Raw genomic sequence first — 15,205 nt, 5'->3', positions numbered from 1 at the left:
CAAGTCTCAGATTATTGTCTTCTTTATTTCCTCTGTAAAGTAGTAAACGCAAGTAGATTTTTAAGGACGACAAGGGTTTCTACGTTTGCTTACCCATAGGTTTCTCCGCAGAATGAGGAATTCGCTAAACTTTACCTGCCGGGCCTGCCAATTAGTTTAGACCACCTTTTGAGTGCTTTCCCAGGGCTTTTGGGAGTCCAGGCACCTAGAGACCTTTGTGTTGGGTTTAATGGCTAGTTAATGGTAGTGCAATGAAAATGTAAGGCATGAAAAGAATCTACAGCTTGAGCTATGAACAGACACCACAATTACACACTGCCTATTTAAGAAAGAATTTCTTTCAGTATTCAATGTTTTATGATAACATATATAAAAGTGAATTGTACACAGGCTTTTAACTTGAATTTGCACTCAGCCTTTAAATGTCGTTTGGGGATCTTTTCCCTAATTGGTTGAGCTCCCAACCTGTCTTCTCAGGATCTGGTATAATTCACAATCCATATTAAAAAAATGTGAGTAGTTAAGGCTTTGAGGAAGATGTGTCTTTACCATGTTTGTCCATGATGTCAGACTATTTGTGGAACATGATGAGAAGTACCTGTAACGTTGGTTGATTGACTTATAACTAAGTAGTGGGGACTCTGTTCTTTGGAAGTTGTCTGATTACTAAATGTGTTTCTTAATTAAAAATTGTTATAAAATTCATTTAACTTTAATTATTACAGAGTTTTTAAAGTTATTTTATTTCATTTTATTTTTATTGTGATAAGATACATATAAAGTAAAAAAAGATACACATAATGTAAACTGCCATTTTAACCATTTTTTTGTATACAGTTCAGTGTCATTAAGTACTTTCACATTATTGTGCTACCATCAAGACTATCCCTCTACAAAACTCTTTTCATCTTTCTTTTGGATTTTAATAACATGTTATTGATAAGGATTGTGATGCAAGCTTTAGGTTTCTCATTAAGCAAGGTTTGAGTTCCTTTTCATAGCTTTAGAGAAATTCATTTTTAAAGAAGAGAAGTGGAAAGCTGTAGCCAGACTCTGTTTAGTAAATCTATTTATTTATTTAATTTTTTAATTACTCAAATGAATTTATCACATCTGTAGTTTATAATGATCATCACAGTCCAAAAAAAAGTAAATCTTTTTTAAAATTAAAGTACAGTTGATTTACAGTGTTTCTTCAATCTATTTAGTAAATTTAATCTCCATCAGGAAAGGATAAGCTTGTGAGCTATTTCCATTTGTAGGTAAAGCTACTGTGAAGTTTAGCCATCAAGTGGGCGAAACAAGTAAGAGAATTATTGTTGATAGTTTCATCTCCTTAGTATCTAAGAGAAAAATGAAATACTTTTGTCTTCTTAGCAGTGAGGTAGCGTGTTTCTAAATTATGCTTGAGCTTAGGTTGTCCACAGCTTTTTAGTAACCAAAAGCAGTTTTGATCAAGCTAGCGGCTACGTTGTAGCAATTTCCTTTCCACTCCAGGTGTTTACTAAAGATGTATGCCAGAGGAGCTAGCACATAAGATATAGCCCTTTAAATTGGCAGTTAGTCTGAGTCATGTAGATGAGGGGAGCTGGAGCTGTGAGAGCTGTGAGAGTTTTATGTTTATAATCCTATAAATTTTAGCACCGTGAAATAAAATGTAGTTTCTGCCACTGGTGTGAATGAATATTGTTGCAGAGTTAAAATGCAACAACTTGTAGGAGTTCCTGCTATGGCTCAGCCCGTTAAAGGATCTGGCCTTGTCTCTGTGGTGGTGAGGGTTGGATCCCTGGGCCCAACCCAGTGCAGTGCGTTAAGGATCAGGGGTTGCCACAGTTGTGGTGTAGGTTGCAGCTGTGCTGGCTGGATCCCTGGCCAGGAATTTTCATATAACATGGGTGCCACACACACACACACACACACACACACACACACACACACACACACGCGCGCGCGCGCACGAAAGAAAGAAAGAAAGAAAGAAAGAAAGAAAGAAGGAAAGAAAAAAAGCTAAAACTGCTAACCTAAGTTTCCCGTAAGCCTGTGACATTTCTGATTAGAAAAGGGATCATATAAACCATATCTCATGCTGCAATGGAAATGCATTCTGAATATTAGTTTTCCTAAATCCATAGTGCAGTTAAAATCTGGATCCCAGATGTTTTAGTGCTGGGTTATTGAACAACAGTGTATGCTATGTAAGTGTTTCATAGTGTCACTGTTATATTTTTCCTTTGTGTTGTGTAATGCCTAATTTTTGAATTTATTGAACACATACTCTGCGACAGAATAAAATGATTTTCTTGCTTAATCGACACTTAAAGGTGTTTACTGTTCGCCAGGCACGGTTCTAAGCATCTTGCAAACGTGAACACATTTTATTTTCAAAACAGTCCTGTGGAGTAGATAATAGTCCTACCATCCTCATTTTATAGATGAGATAATTTGAGGCACAGCAAGGTCGTACAGCTAGCCCATGGCAGAGCTGGAGTTCCATCTCAGGTATCTTTAATGCAGGGTTTTGGCACTGCTATCTTACCAAAAAATTATAACCTGAGAACCTACCCTCCTATCAAATAAACTTTTTTCATATTGTTACATTCCTATCTTGTCCTTGTTCTCGGGGATAAACAATTGGACATAACTGCAACTGAAGTGCAACCCAGACAATCAGTTCACATCAGTGGAGGAGATGAAAGTGGAGTGTGGTTATGTCCAGCTCTGTGAGCAGTGGGGCAGTGTCCTGGAGGCCCTCCACTGATCTCCTTTATTCTTGGTTATGAACAGCTTGGGACAGGGACCCTGGGAGGGTCTGGGGAGACCGGTGTGTTTATTGGGGGGTGGACTTATTTGCCAATCAGAAGGGAAATGCTTCAAAATTTTAATAATCATTATGACCATCCCAGAACTAATCTGTTAAATAAAGGCCTGGGTTATGTCAGGGGTGGACAAAGCAGAAGCCTAAGACTGACTATGGGTCCTAAAAAAAAATCTTGCTGCTCAGGGCTCTAGAATCCTGAATTCCTTCTTCAATTGCTGGTTATGGCTGTGACCTCGGGCTCCCCCTGGATGAGAGGAATATTTTATTCTGTACTCAAATCTTTTTTTTTTTGAGCTTTTTGGATCTAGAGTTGGGGACCTTTTGAAAACTTCTGACGCACAGAAGAAAATCAGCCAAGAGCAACATGGAAATAAAAATAACTTCATTGGGCAGATTGTGTTGTTGAGACAGGGAGACTTCTAAGGGCATAAACTGACAAACTTTGTATTAAGAACTGAAAACTTTAAGTTCAGTATTCAACCATGATTCTTTTCAAAGCAGGCTTTTACAGACAGTGTACATTTGGATGAAGGAGAATAAGGAATAAACAGAGGAAAAGGAAAGCAGTGGAAAAGGAAGGAGAAACCAGTGCAGAGAGAGGAGCCAGCATAGGGGACAACAGGATGCTGAAATCTTTTTCACTTCTTTACACAAGCCCAGGCTTCCCCATGGTTCCTTTTAACAACACCTTTTGAAATGTCAAACATAGTTGAAAATGATCTTTCTTTGGTTGATCCTGGAGTGATTATTTATTATTGTTATTTTCTATCAAGGTAGCATTGATTTATAACATTATATGTTTCCGTGTGTACAACATTATATTTCTACTTCTTTTTTTTAAATTAATTTATTATTTTTTATTTTCCCACTGTACAGCAAGGGGATCAAGTTATCCTTACATGTATACATTACAGTTACATTTTTTTCCCCACCCTTTTTTCTGTTGCAACATGAGTGTCTGGACATAGTTCTCAATGCTATTCAGCAGGATCTCCTTGTAAATCTATTCTAAGTTGTGTCTGATAAGCCCAAGCTCCCGAAGTATATTTCTACTTCTGTATGCACTACAGTCACCAAAATTGAGTTTCCATCTGTCACCATACAGTTGACCCCCTTTATCCATTTGACATCCCCCCTCCCGCCCACCCCTCCAGCCCCTGGTCCTTCCGCTCTGGTAACCACTACTCTGTTCTCTGTATCTACCTGTTTGGTTTGGTTGGTTTGTCCATTTCTTTTTTGTTTTTTATATTCCACAAATAAGTGAAATACAGTTTTATTTCTTTCGTCTGACTTATTTCACTGAGCATATTAACCTTCCAATTCCCTTTATTTTGTGTAAATGGTAAGATTTCATCATTTTATGACTAAGTAATATTACATTGTATATACCACAACTTCTTCATCCATTCATTAATTGATGGGTTCTTAGGTTTTTCCATATCTTGGCCATTATAAATAATGCTGCAATAAATATAGGAGTGCATATATCTTCTTGAATTTGTGTTTTTGAATTCTTTGGATAAATACCCAGAAATGGGATTGCTAGATCATATGGTAACTCTATCCTTAGTTCTCTGAGGAATCTCCACACTGTTTTCCATAGTAGCTGACCCAATTTACATTCCCACCAACAGTGCATGAGACTAATCCCTTTGCACATTCTCACCAACACTTGTTATTTCTTGCCTTTAAAAAATTTTAAATTTTTTAATTTTTTGCTTTTTAGGGCCACACTCGAGGCATATGGAGGTTCCCAGGCTAAGGACTGAATTGGAGCTACAGCTGCCAGCCTACACTACAGCCACAGCAATGCCAGATCCGAACTGCATCTGCGACCTACACCACAGCTCATGGCAATGTCAGATCCTTAACCCACTGAGCAAGGCCAGGGGTTGAACCTGTATCCTCATGGTTCCTAGCTGGGTTCATTAACTGCTGAGCCATGACAGGAACTCCTATTTCTTGCCTTTTTGGTAATAGCCATTCCAACACAGTTGATATCTAATTGTTGGTTTTGATTTGCATTTCCGTAATAATCAGTAATTTTGAACATCTTTTCATGTGCCTGTTGGCCATCTGTATGATTTCTTTGGAAAAAAGTTGATTCATTTCCATTGTCCATTTTTATTATTTTTTTTATTTTTTATTTTTTTATCTTTTTTTGCCTTTTCTAGGGCCGCTTCCAGAGGCACATGGAGGTTCCCAGGCTAGGAGTCCAATTGGAGCTGTAGCCACCGGCCTCCGCCAGAGCTACAGCAATGCCGGATCCGAACCATGTCTGCAACCTAAACCACAGCTCACAGCAATGCCGGATCCTTAACCCACTGAGCAAGGCCAGAGATTGAACCCGCAATCTCATGGTTCCTAGTCGGGTTCGTTAACCACTGCGCCAGGACAGGAACTCCCATTGTCCATTTTTAAATTAGGTTGTTTTTGTTGTTGTTGTTGTTGAGTTGTATGAATTCTTTGTATATTTTGGATATTGACCCCTTATCAAATAACTGACTTGCAAATAAATATCTTCTCCCATTTGGTAGGTTGTTATTTTGTTATTTTTTTATTATCCATAACTAATTTATTTTTATTTTTTTATATTACTCAATGAATTTATTACATTTAGAGTTGTACGGTGATCATCACAACCCAATTTTTAGCATTTCCATCCCAAACCCTCAGTATATCCCCCCCACCCCCAACCTGTCTCCTTTGGAAACCATAAGTTTTTCAAAGTCTGTGAGTCAGTATCTGTTCTGCAAAGAAGTTCATTGTGTCCTTTCTTCAGATTCCACATGTCAGTGATAGCACTTGATGTTGGTGTCCCATTGTCTGACTGACTTCACTTAGCATGATAATTTCTAGGTCCATCCATGTTGCTAAAAATGCCATTATTTCATTCCTTTTAATGGCTGAGTAATATTCCATTGTGTATATGTACCAGGTTTTCTTGATCCATTCCTCTATCGATGGACATTTAGGTTGTTTCCATGTCTTGGCTATTGTATATAGTGCTGCAATGAACATTGGAATACATGTGTCTTTTCGAGTCGTGGTTTTCTCTGGATAGATGCCCAGGAGTGGGATTGCTGGATCAAATGGTAGTTCTAATTTTAGTTTTCTGAGGCATCTCCATACTGTTTTCCACAGTGCTTGCACCAATTTACGATCCCACCAACAGTGGAATAAGGTTCCTTTTTCTCCACACCCTCTCCAGCACTTATAGTTTGTAGATGTTTTGATGATGGCCCTTCTGGCTGGTGTAAGGTGGTACCTCATAGTGGTTTTGATTTGCATTTCTCTAATGATGAGTGATGCTGAACATCTTTTCATGTGTTTTTTGGCCATCCATATTGTCTTCTTTGGAGAACTGTCTGTTTAGATCTTCTGCCCATTTTTTGATGGGGTTGTTTGTTTTTTTGGTATGGAGCTGCAGAAGGTATTTATAAATTTTGGAGATTGATCCTTTATCAGTCGATTCATTTGCAAAGATTTTCTCCCATTCTATGGGTTGTCTTTTTGTTTTGTTTAGGGTTTCCTTTGCTGTGCAGAAACTCTTAAGTTTAATTAGGTCCCATCTGCTTATTTTTGTTTTCACTATCGTTATTCTAAGAGGTGGATCTGAGAATATGTTGCTGTCATTTATGTTGGAGAGTGTTTGGCCCATGTTTTCCTCTAAGAGTTTGATAGTGTCTGGTCTTATATCTAGGTCTTTAATCCATTTGGAGTTTATTTTTGTGTATGGTGTTAGGGAGTGTTCTAATTTCATTCTTTTCCATGTGGCTGTCCAGTTTTCCCAGCACCAGGTACGGAAGCTTTTTAGCTTGATGTAGACCCACTTGTTTATTTTTGCTTTTGTTGCCCTTACCTGAGGAGAAATATCCAGAGAGATATCGCCAAGACCATTGTCAAAGAGCATACTGCCTATGTTTTCTTCTAGGAGTTGTATAGTTTTAAGTCCTATGTTCAAATCTTTATCTTTTTTCCTTTTTTCTTTTTTTATTAAAGTATAGTTGATTTATAGTATTTTGCCATGTTACACTGTAAAGCAAAGTGACCCAGTCATGTATGTGTATACACACACACACACACACACACACATTCCCTTTTTTATATTATCTTTCATCATGGTCTATCCTAAAAGACTGGATATAGTTCCTTGTGCTGTGTAGTAGGACCTCACTGCTTATCCGTTCTCAGTGTGATAGTTTGCATCTACTAAGCCCAGACTCCCTGTCCATCCCATTCCTTCTCCCTCCTTCCTTGGCAACCACAAATCTGTTCTACATGTCTGTGAGCCTGTTTCTACTTTGTAGATAGGTTCATTTGTGCCATATTTTAGATTCCACATATAAGTGATATCATAGGGTATTTGTCTTTCTCTTTCTGACTTACTTCGCTTAGTATGAGAATCTCTAGCTGCATCCATGTCGCCGCAAATGGCACTATTTTGTCCTTTTTTATGGCTGTGCAGTATTCCATTGTTTATATGTACCACATCTTCTTGGTCCATTTGTCTGTCGATGGACATTTAGGTTGTTTCCATATCTTGGTTATTGTGAATAGTGCTGCTGTGAACATAGGGGTGCATGTATCTTTTTGAATTATAGTTTTGTCCAGCTAGATGTCTGGGAGTGGGATTGCAGGATCTTATGATAGTTCTGTATTTCGTTTTCTGAGGAAGCTCCATACTGTTTCTTCATAGCAGTCTTCATGTCTTTATCCTGAAGTGATTTTTTTTTTTTTTTTTTTTTTTTTGCTTTTTAGGGCTGCACCCAAGGCATATGGAGGTTCCCAGGCTAGGGGTCTAATTGGAGCTACAGCTTTGACCACAGCTGCAGCCACAGCAACACCAGATCTGAACCCCTTCTGCAATCTACACCACAGCTCACAGCAATGCTGGATCCTTAACCCACTGACCAAGGCCAGAGATCAAACCTGAAACCTCATGGTTCCTAGCTGGATTCATTTCCGCTGCACCATGACAGGAAGTCCAGTCTTGAGGTGATCTTAATGTTGCTTAAAGCCGTTGCTAGTCAAAAAAGCATGTGGACAAGGAGACACCAGGGAACTCTTAGCCTCTGCTTAGGATCTTCATGCCAACCTATTTTTGTTTACACCGCTTTTTTTTTTTTTTTCTGCACCCACAGCATGTGGAAGTTCCTTGGCCAAGTATTTAACCTGAGCCACAGCAGCAACCTGAGCTGCTGCAGTGACAATGCTGGATCCTTAATCCACTGGGCCACAAGAGAACTCCCTACACTACTTTTATCTGAATGGATTCTACATGTAGATGATATTAGAATCACTGGGTTTGAAATTATTTTATCACCTGTCCTAACTGTGAGAGGTCACAGATTGTGTTTTTGCATTTTTGTGTCTTCACTGTCTGCCATAGTGAACAACAGGTGAGCTAAATCAAAGGGTGAGTTTAATAAGTAAAAGAAGATGGTGTGATTCATTTTATTAAAAAAGTAGATATTTCCAGAAAAGAAGGCTTTTATGGTTAATGTTTTACTTATTTATTCTGCTGTGCTATTTAACTATTTTTACACATTAATCTGTAGATGTGGAGTGGACAGTGCGTGGCATTTTGGATTAGCAGCTACACTCACTTTATTGACCTTTTTCTGCAGTGTTCTCTACCCAAGTTCCGATGAAGGAGTTCTTTGAAATAAGGAGATTGGGAATTGAGATGCAATTCCATGGCTTAGAGCAGGAAAAGATTTTCAGATATGTGCGGGAATAGTAGTACAAATATGCAGAGCCCCGGGGCGGGGGGGGCGGATTTGATACAAGATGCTAGGAGTAGGAAAAAATAAATAAATTGAAGATGTGGTTTGATACTGTTTTTTAAAATCTCATCATTATTTCCACTTTAGAATAAAAACATAAGCTCGGGTAAGGGTACAGGATTTGGAAGCGAAGTATATTTTTTTTGTAGTAACATGATTGCAATGTCGAAAAGATTTAAAAACAAAAAAGGGAGGGGGAGGAGTTCCTGCTGTTGCCCAGTGGGTTAAGAAACCGACTGCAGGGGCTCAGGTCACTAAGGAAGTGCAGGTTTGATCCCAGCCCTGCGAAGTGGGTTAAAGGATCTGATGTTGCTACTGCTGTGACTCAGATTCAGTCCTTGAACTTCCATATACCAGGGGTAGATCCTGAGGACTCTAGCCCCATATGGCCTGAGACAAATAACTTTAAAATCCCCTGTCTTGGAATTCCCATCATGGCTTAGTGGTAACAAACCTGACCAGTATCCATGAGGATGTGGGTCTGATCCCTGGCCTCACTCAGTGGTTTAAGGATCTGGCATTGCCGTGAGCTCTGGTGTAGATTGTAGATGCAGCTTGGATCCCAAGTTGCTGTGGCTGTGGCACAGGCCAGAAGCTGTAGCTCCAATTTAACCCCTGGCTGGGGAACTTCCATATGCTGCAGGTGAGACCCTAAAAAGCCAAAAAAATATATATATATATTTGATTTAAAAAAAACTCCCTTGTCTTGGTCTCCCTGTCTAGTGGGGCTAAAAATAATATCTCAAATAGTAGCTCAAAGGATTATTGTGGGGCTAAAATAGTATCTCAAAGGATTATTGTGAGGACTATAGGAAACAATGCCTATCAAGTATTTAGCTTAGAGCCTGGAACATGGAAATGACCCAATAAGTGCTAGGTTCCCCTCTTTCACATTACCCTCCCTGCTCCACCCCAAATCTGGCAGGAGTGACATGCATAAATAACCAAGCAAACTGGAATTGCTGCTAGAATAGACATGGAGACGGGGCTCTATGGGAATAGGGACAGGGGAGAAATTAATTTTTCCTGGGAGGGATTCTTGAGTGAGAAGTGCCTTCCATGAGATCTCAGCAGTGAGAAGCTGTAGGAAGACTTCTGACAACAAAGCTGGTTATAGTCGGAGAGAATGGACTATATACCTTTGATAAGCAGGCTTTGAGGATGTGCGTTTTGACATGAGGTAGAAAATTTGATTTTTCTTAACTTATAAGCATAGCATGGCATTTAGTAGAAGCACGATGCATTGTGCTTTACCTATGAGTGTATGTATAGAGGTGAATTTTAATTAATTAATTAATTAATTTTTTTTTTTTTAATGATAGTTTCTATAGACTAGAATCCTTACATTATTTTAAGCTCCCTGGGGAGGGAGTGCTCTGAAACACTTTGCCTCCCCTGTCCTGTGCCTTCCTCCTCTACTTAGAATTGGAGTGAGATACTGGGAGAGAAGACTGCTGGAAGCCATTGTCTCAAGTTTCTCCCTTAGATGGAACTTATCTGTCAAAAACACCAAGTTGGGGGCTTTCTTCTCTAATAGTGGGAGGAAGTAACCTAGGTAAGTGTGTCCTCCTGGTGACTGGAACTTTCCCTCTGGGGAACCATCCCAAAGTCATAGAGGTGTATTTTTAAAATGTATTTAGGAATTCCCGTTGTGACTCAGCAGGTTAAGAACCTGACACAGTGTCTGTGAGAATTTGGGTCCAATCCCTGGCCTCGCTCAGTGGGTTAAGGATCCAGTGTTGCTGTGAGCTGTGGTGTAGGTCGCAGACTGGGCTCTGATCCTGTGTTGCTGTGTCTGTAGTGTAGGCCAGCAGCTATAGCTCTGATTCGATCCTTGGCCCAGGAACTTCCATATGCCATAGGTGCGGTCCTAAAAAGAAAAAACAAATGTATTTAGTATTAAGAATAGAGAGTACTTTCCAGGTTAGGGTGAACCAGCTCATACTGTGTTTGGAAAATCACCCTTCCCATCATGTTCTTTAGCTTCATATTAAATGGAAGGAGGGCATCGTGGCACCATCAGCTTTCTAGGGCGTGGGTAACCCATATCCACATGAATCATGGGTGGAAGTGTGGACTATATGTCAGTAACCAACACCAGCAGTTTCCACCCTTAAAAATTTTTTTAGTTACTATTTCCCACCACTGCTGAACCACTTGGGGTTCTTCCCATGCCAAGAACCACTTTTCTGAATGAGCTCTGCTATGAAGCCCCAGCATGTAGAACACCCCGAGCAGAGCAGTTCTTCTTGAGGATTCCTAGATGGGGCCAGTGAGTCAGCTGCTTCCTCTCAATCTCCCCTCCCAACCTGCCTCCTGTCACCAGCTGCCCCTCAACTGCTAGAAGGAAACAGGAGGCTCCTGAAAACAGATGCGAAGGCGATGCTGTGCCCTCACTGTGGGGAAAAGAAGACCAAGGATGCCAAAAGGGAAAGTCGAGGCAAGGCAATGGACTGTTGATTGTTTCAGTTTTTGCCAGTGGTGCCCTGGAACTGATTCATATTGAAGGTTGATTTTATTTAAACTTTTAGGAATTTCATGAGCCAATGGTTAAATATTAACAATCAGGTTACCTAAGTTTAGTTTTTAAACTTATATTATACATGTGATGTTGAAAACAGAGGTAATATCTCCTAAACTTGGAGATGTGATTGGAGGGAAAGGAATACACCCTTGTCATGTTCTTAAGTGTTGGTTCCTATTATCTGGTACAGTTTTGGTTGTTTTCATACTTTTTTTTGTTTTTTTTTTTTTTTTTTTTTTTTTTTTTTTTTTTTTTTTTTTTGCTTTTTAGGGCCACACCTGCGGCATATAGAAGTTCCCAGGCTAGGGGTTGAATCAGACCTGCAGCTGCTGGCGTACACCACAGCCACAGCAACGTGGGATCCTTAACCCACTGAGCGAGGCCAGGGATCAAACCTGCATCCTCATGGATACTAGTCAGGTGGTTTCATACATTTTTATCTCAACTGCATTCATTTTAATCCTTGATTCTATTCTTTTGTAGAGATAGGATTCTTAGTTCAGGGAGAGCCTAGCCTTTCCTCACTCCAAATCACAGGGATTCCAAGGTCTGGCTAAACCAAATCACCTGGGGACTTATTTAAACTCAGACTCCCAAGTTCTATCACATACCGACTAAATTGGGCTTCTCAGGGTGGGGGAGACTCTGCAGTATTTTGGAAGTTCTCTTGGGGGTTTTGATCATCTCATGCACCTGCTGTGCCCCTCCTGTGGGCCCTCGCTGGCCAGCCTTGGGGCCTCATTGCCCTGTGTAGTATCAAGTCATTTGGGTTGCTGGGCCCTGGCCACATTGCGTGGGAGCCTTCATGTTTGTTTGGCTTTAAATTCTCTTCCCGGGAAACAGCTTTCAGAGGCTGACTCTGTGTGTGAGAACCTATTTCTTATACAAGGACCTGATTCCCTGATCTCAGTTCTTTTGGGGCCTGGATTCCCACCTAAGGAGACAGCTCTGCGTGCTGCATGGAGATGAGCAGGGGAGTTGGCTGTGCTGGGTTTATTTCTACTTTAGCCTCAGTTTTCAGTTTTCTGAACTATAGGTTGCTCATCTCTGGGGATTGTCAGGAGGGTTCTGTTTCTGGAACACACCAATCCATTTCCATTTTGGGGTCTTTGCGTTGTGCCATTCCCTCTGCCTGGAATACTCTTCTCCCAAGTCTTTGCATGGCTTGCATCTTTTTGGCATTTGGGTTAGTGGCAAGAAGTTCAAATGTTACCTCTCTGGAAAGTCTTTCCCTGCCTCCTCCTCAGTCTGCATTGCGTTGCTCACAGTGTCATCGTCCTAGCCTCCTACCATGGACGATTTTCAGCCCAGCACTTATCACCGTCCGGATTCTTCTTCATGTCTTGTTGTCTTGAACATTGTGTTTTCTGCATAAGAATACAAGCTCCGTGAGAGCTAGGACTTGCCTGGCATGTTATAGGTGCTCACTAATTGCTTGTTAAATAATTCTCCAAATGCTACATAAGTATATGCTGTTAGTGTGAACCTTGGGTTCCCAAGTGATTCATCTATGTTCCCAGTTGTTCTTTCCTGACTCCATAGATGTTACTTTTATGACTCCATAAATGTTACCTTTATGACAATGATTCATTGCTGAGATATTACTGCCATTTAGAGCAAGGGCCACTTTCAACCTGGGGGAATTAAAACCTGTAGCTCTATATGTGAATGTTATACAGAATGTATAAGGGCTTGATTCAGCTGCACCCATTTGACCTGTGGGTGATTAATCTGTGATAAAATGGATCAATTCAACATGAAAGTAAGGCAAAATAAATCTGATCAGTTTGGGGAAACTCCTGTTTTCCCCTTTTTCTGAGTTCTACTAGAGGCAGTTTTTGGGTGGGATGAGGGGAATATACATCACTCCGTAAGACAGAGGAAGGCAGAAAGTCATGTGAGAGGTGCTTGTCCTGTCTAGCTCACAGGAAACAGACTTGACTAATGAGGAGGTAATTTTGCAGATCTGTGGCCAAGGAAGGCCAGTAGGGCTGGCAGTGAAAGCCATCACCTTATGTTTGCAACAGTGATGCTCTTGCTAGAGCTGTAGAGTTTATCAGCAGAGTCTTTTATTGAAAGTGGAGTTTGGAGAAGTCCCAGAGCTTTGCTCTCTATACCTCTGACTCCAGCTGCTCTCAATCCTAGCTTGCCCCTGAAACCGAGAGTGATTCAAAATCACTAGCATGAAAAAATGGGACATGTTATCATTACAAAACACCAGCCTGGCTGGAGTTTCCCTTGTGGCTCAACGGGTTACAAACCCCACTAGCATACATGGAAATGCTTGTTGGACCCCTGGCCTTGCTCAGTGGGTTAAGGATCCTGCGTTTCCATGAGCTATGGTGTAGGTTGCAGACAGCTCAGATCTGGAGTTGCTGTGGTTATGACATAGGCCCGTCAACTACAGCTGGGGTTGGACCCCTAGCCTGGGAACTTCCATACGCTACGAGTTCGGCCCTAAAAAGCAAGCAAGCAAGCAAGCAGACAGACAAACAAAAAACCCAAATCAAAAACCAAAACCAAAATCTCAGCTTATTTCAGGCAGCCTGGCAGGACCGGCTGCATGATGAAGTTCAGCCTTCAACTGACTGCATTAGACCACAAGTTCTTTTTTTTTTTTTTTTTTTTTTTTTTTTTTTTTATTTTCCCACTATACAGCAAGGGGGTCAGGTTATCCTTACATGTATACATTACAATTACATTTTTTCCCCCACCCTTACTTCTGTTGCAACATGAGTATCTAGACAAAGTTCTCAATGCTATTCAGCAGGATCAGACACAACTTAGAATAGGCCACAAGTTCTATATGGGCAGAACCACAGCTTAGCTGCACAAGTGCATGCTGAGCACTCCATTGGCAAAAAAGACTCTGCTGATAAACTACAGCACCAGTATGAGGTGGGCCTTGAGATCTGGCTAGACAGGTCTGAAGAATTATCTACTATAATCAAATAAAAGACACAGTATTTATTTAGAATGTGTTGAGAAGTAATTATTATATTATACGGTAATTAAGCACAAGTAGAGCATAAAGGATAAGCACCTCACTTAATTGACTGTAATTAGAATTATTTTAGCACAATCAGAGCAAACTTTCCATTCTTATTCTTTCTAATCAAATCAGTGCCTGTATTGACACCGTCTTCTAGTTCCATCCAGGTTTTTTTTAAATCAATTAATGTGTTTATTTGTTAGTCATAGACCTTTAATCTGATGAGTTCTATGCAGTAAAAGTTTCCTTATACCCCGATGTCCTAGGGCCAAGGGCTCAGGAAGCCTATGAAATTTGTCCATAACTTAAGGTGACCGTATGTTCATTGAGCAGGAATGACAGAAATGATGAATATAACTTCTCTTTCTTGTCATGGCTCACAAACCAAGCTGGGTCTGGGGCAGGGAGGGAGAGGCATGGCTTCAGATAAGGCCTGGGTTTCTTTAGCCTTGAGTCCTCTTCACCACAGCCTCCAGAACTGATGTGGAGCAAAAGGGACTGCAGGGCTCCAGGACAGAGAGGATGGTGACTCCCACCCCAGCTGGAGGCAGGTCCTCAATTGGCGTCTGGGCTCAGCAGCCACCCTGGGGCCTCTTCCCCTTAGAGGGAAACCTGGAGGACATTGTTACCCAAAATGTAGGCTTGGTTTTCTTCAAAGTGGAGATCCATTGCTTCATGCTGCAAAAATGCGTTCAGAGTTAGTTATATGAGTAAAGGATGTTTAAGTGATCATAGTTCATTGAACCAACACCCTCATCATTTAGTTCTGCCGCACCTCTCAGCATTTTATGCAGTCCACTTCAGTCTTATCTAACTCACATTCTTACTGTTGCTGATTGTTGACTGAAAAAAATACACAGTCTGAAAGTTGAGAGTTATGTTTTATTTGGCGGACAAAACTGACTAAAGCTGGGAAGACAGCCTCCCAAGTAGCTCTGAAGGACTGCTCCGAAAAGGTAAGGGAGGAGAAACAGGATATATGAGTTTTTGTAACTAAAACCAGGTAGTCAGAACATCCAAAGAGTATCATTAATTAAAACCAGATATCTCAAGTTGATGAATTTAGCTCTTTGTATGGGAAG

The 15,205-nt window shown here is 40.6% G+C and overlaps 1 protein-coding gene across 5 annotated transcripts in view; it reads left to right on the top strand.

Annotated features, from left to right (window-relative positions):
* The window catches only part of PLD1 (phospholipase D1), a 224,052-nt gene that overhangs the window by 1,020 nt on the left and 207,827 nt on the right, over positions 1-15,205 (top strand). For 2 of the 5 annotated variants that reach the window (XM_021068439.1, XM_021068437.1), the window contains exon 1: positions 13,839-15,079. The gene's annotated coding sequence lies outside the window, so the exon portion shown is untranslated. 5 annotated transcript variants of the gene reach the window in all.

The sequence above is a fragment of the Sus scrofa genome, chromosome 13 (genome assembly GCF_000003025.6).
Source record: "Sus scrofa isolate TJ Tabasco breed Duroc chromosome 13, Sscrofa11.1, whole genome shotgun sequence".
Lineage (NCBI taxonomy): Eukaryota > Metazoa > Chordata > Mammalia > Artiodactyla > Suidae > Sus > Sus scrofa.
Note: the sequence above shows the minus strand (reverse complement) of the source record. Positions and strands in the feature narration are given on the sequence as shown.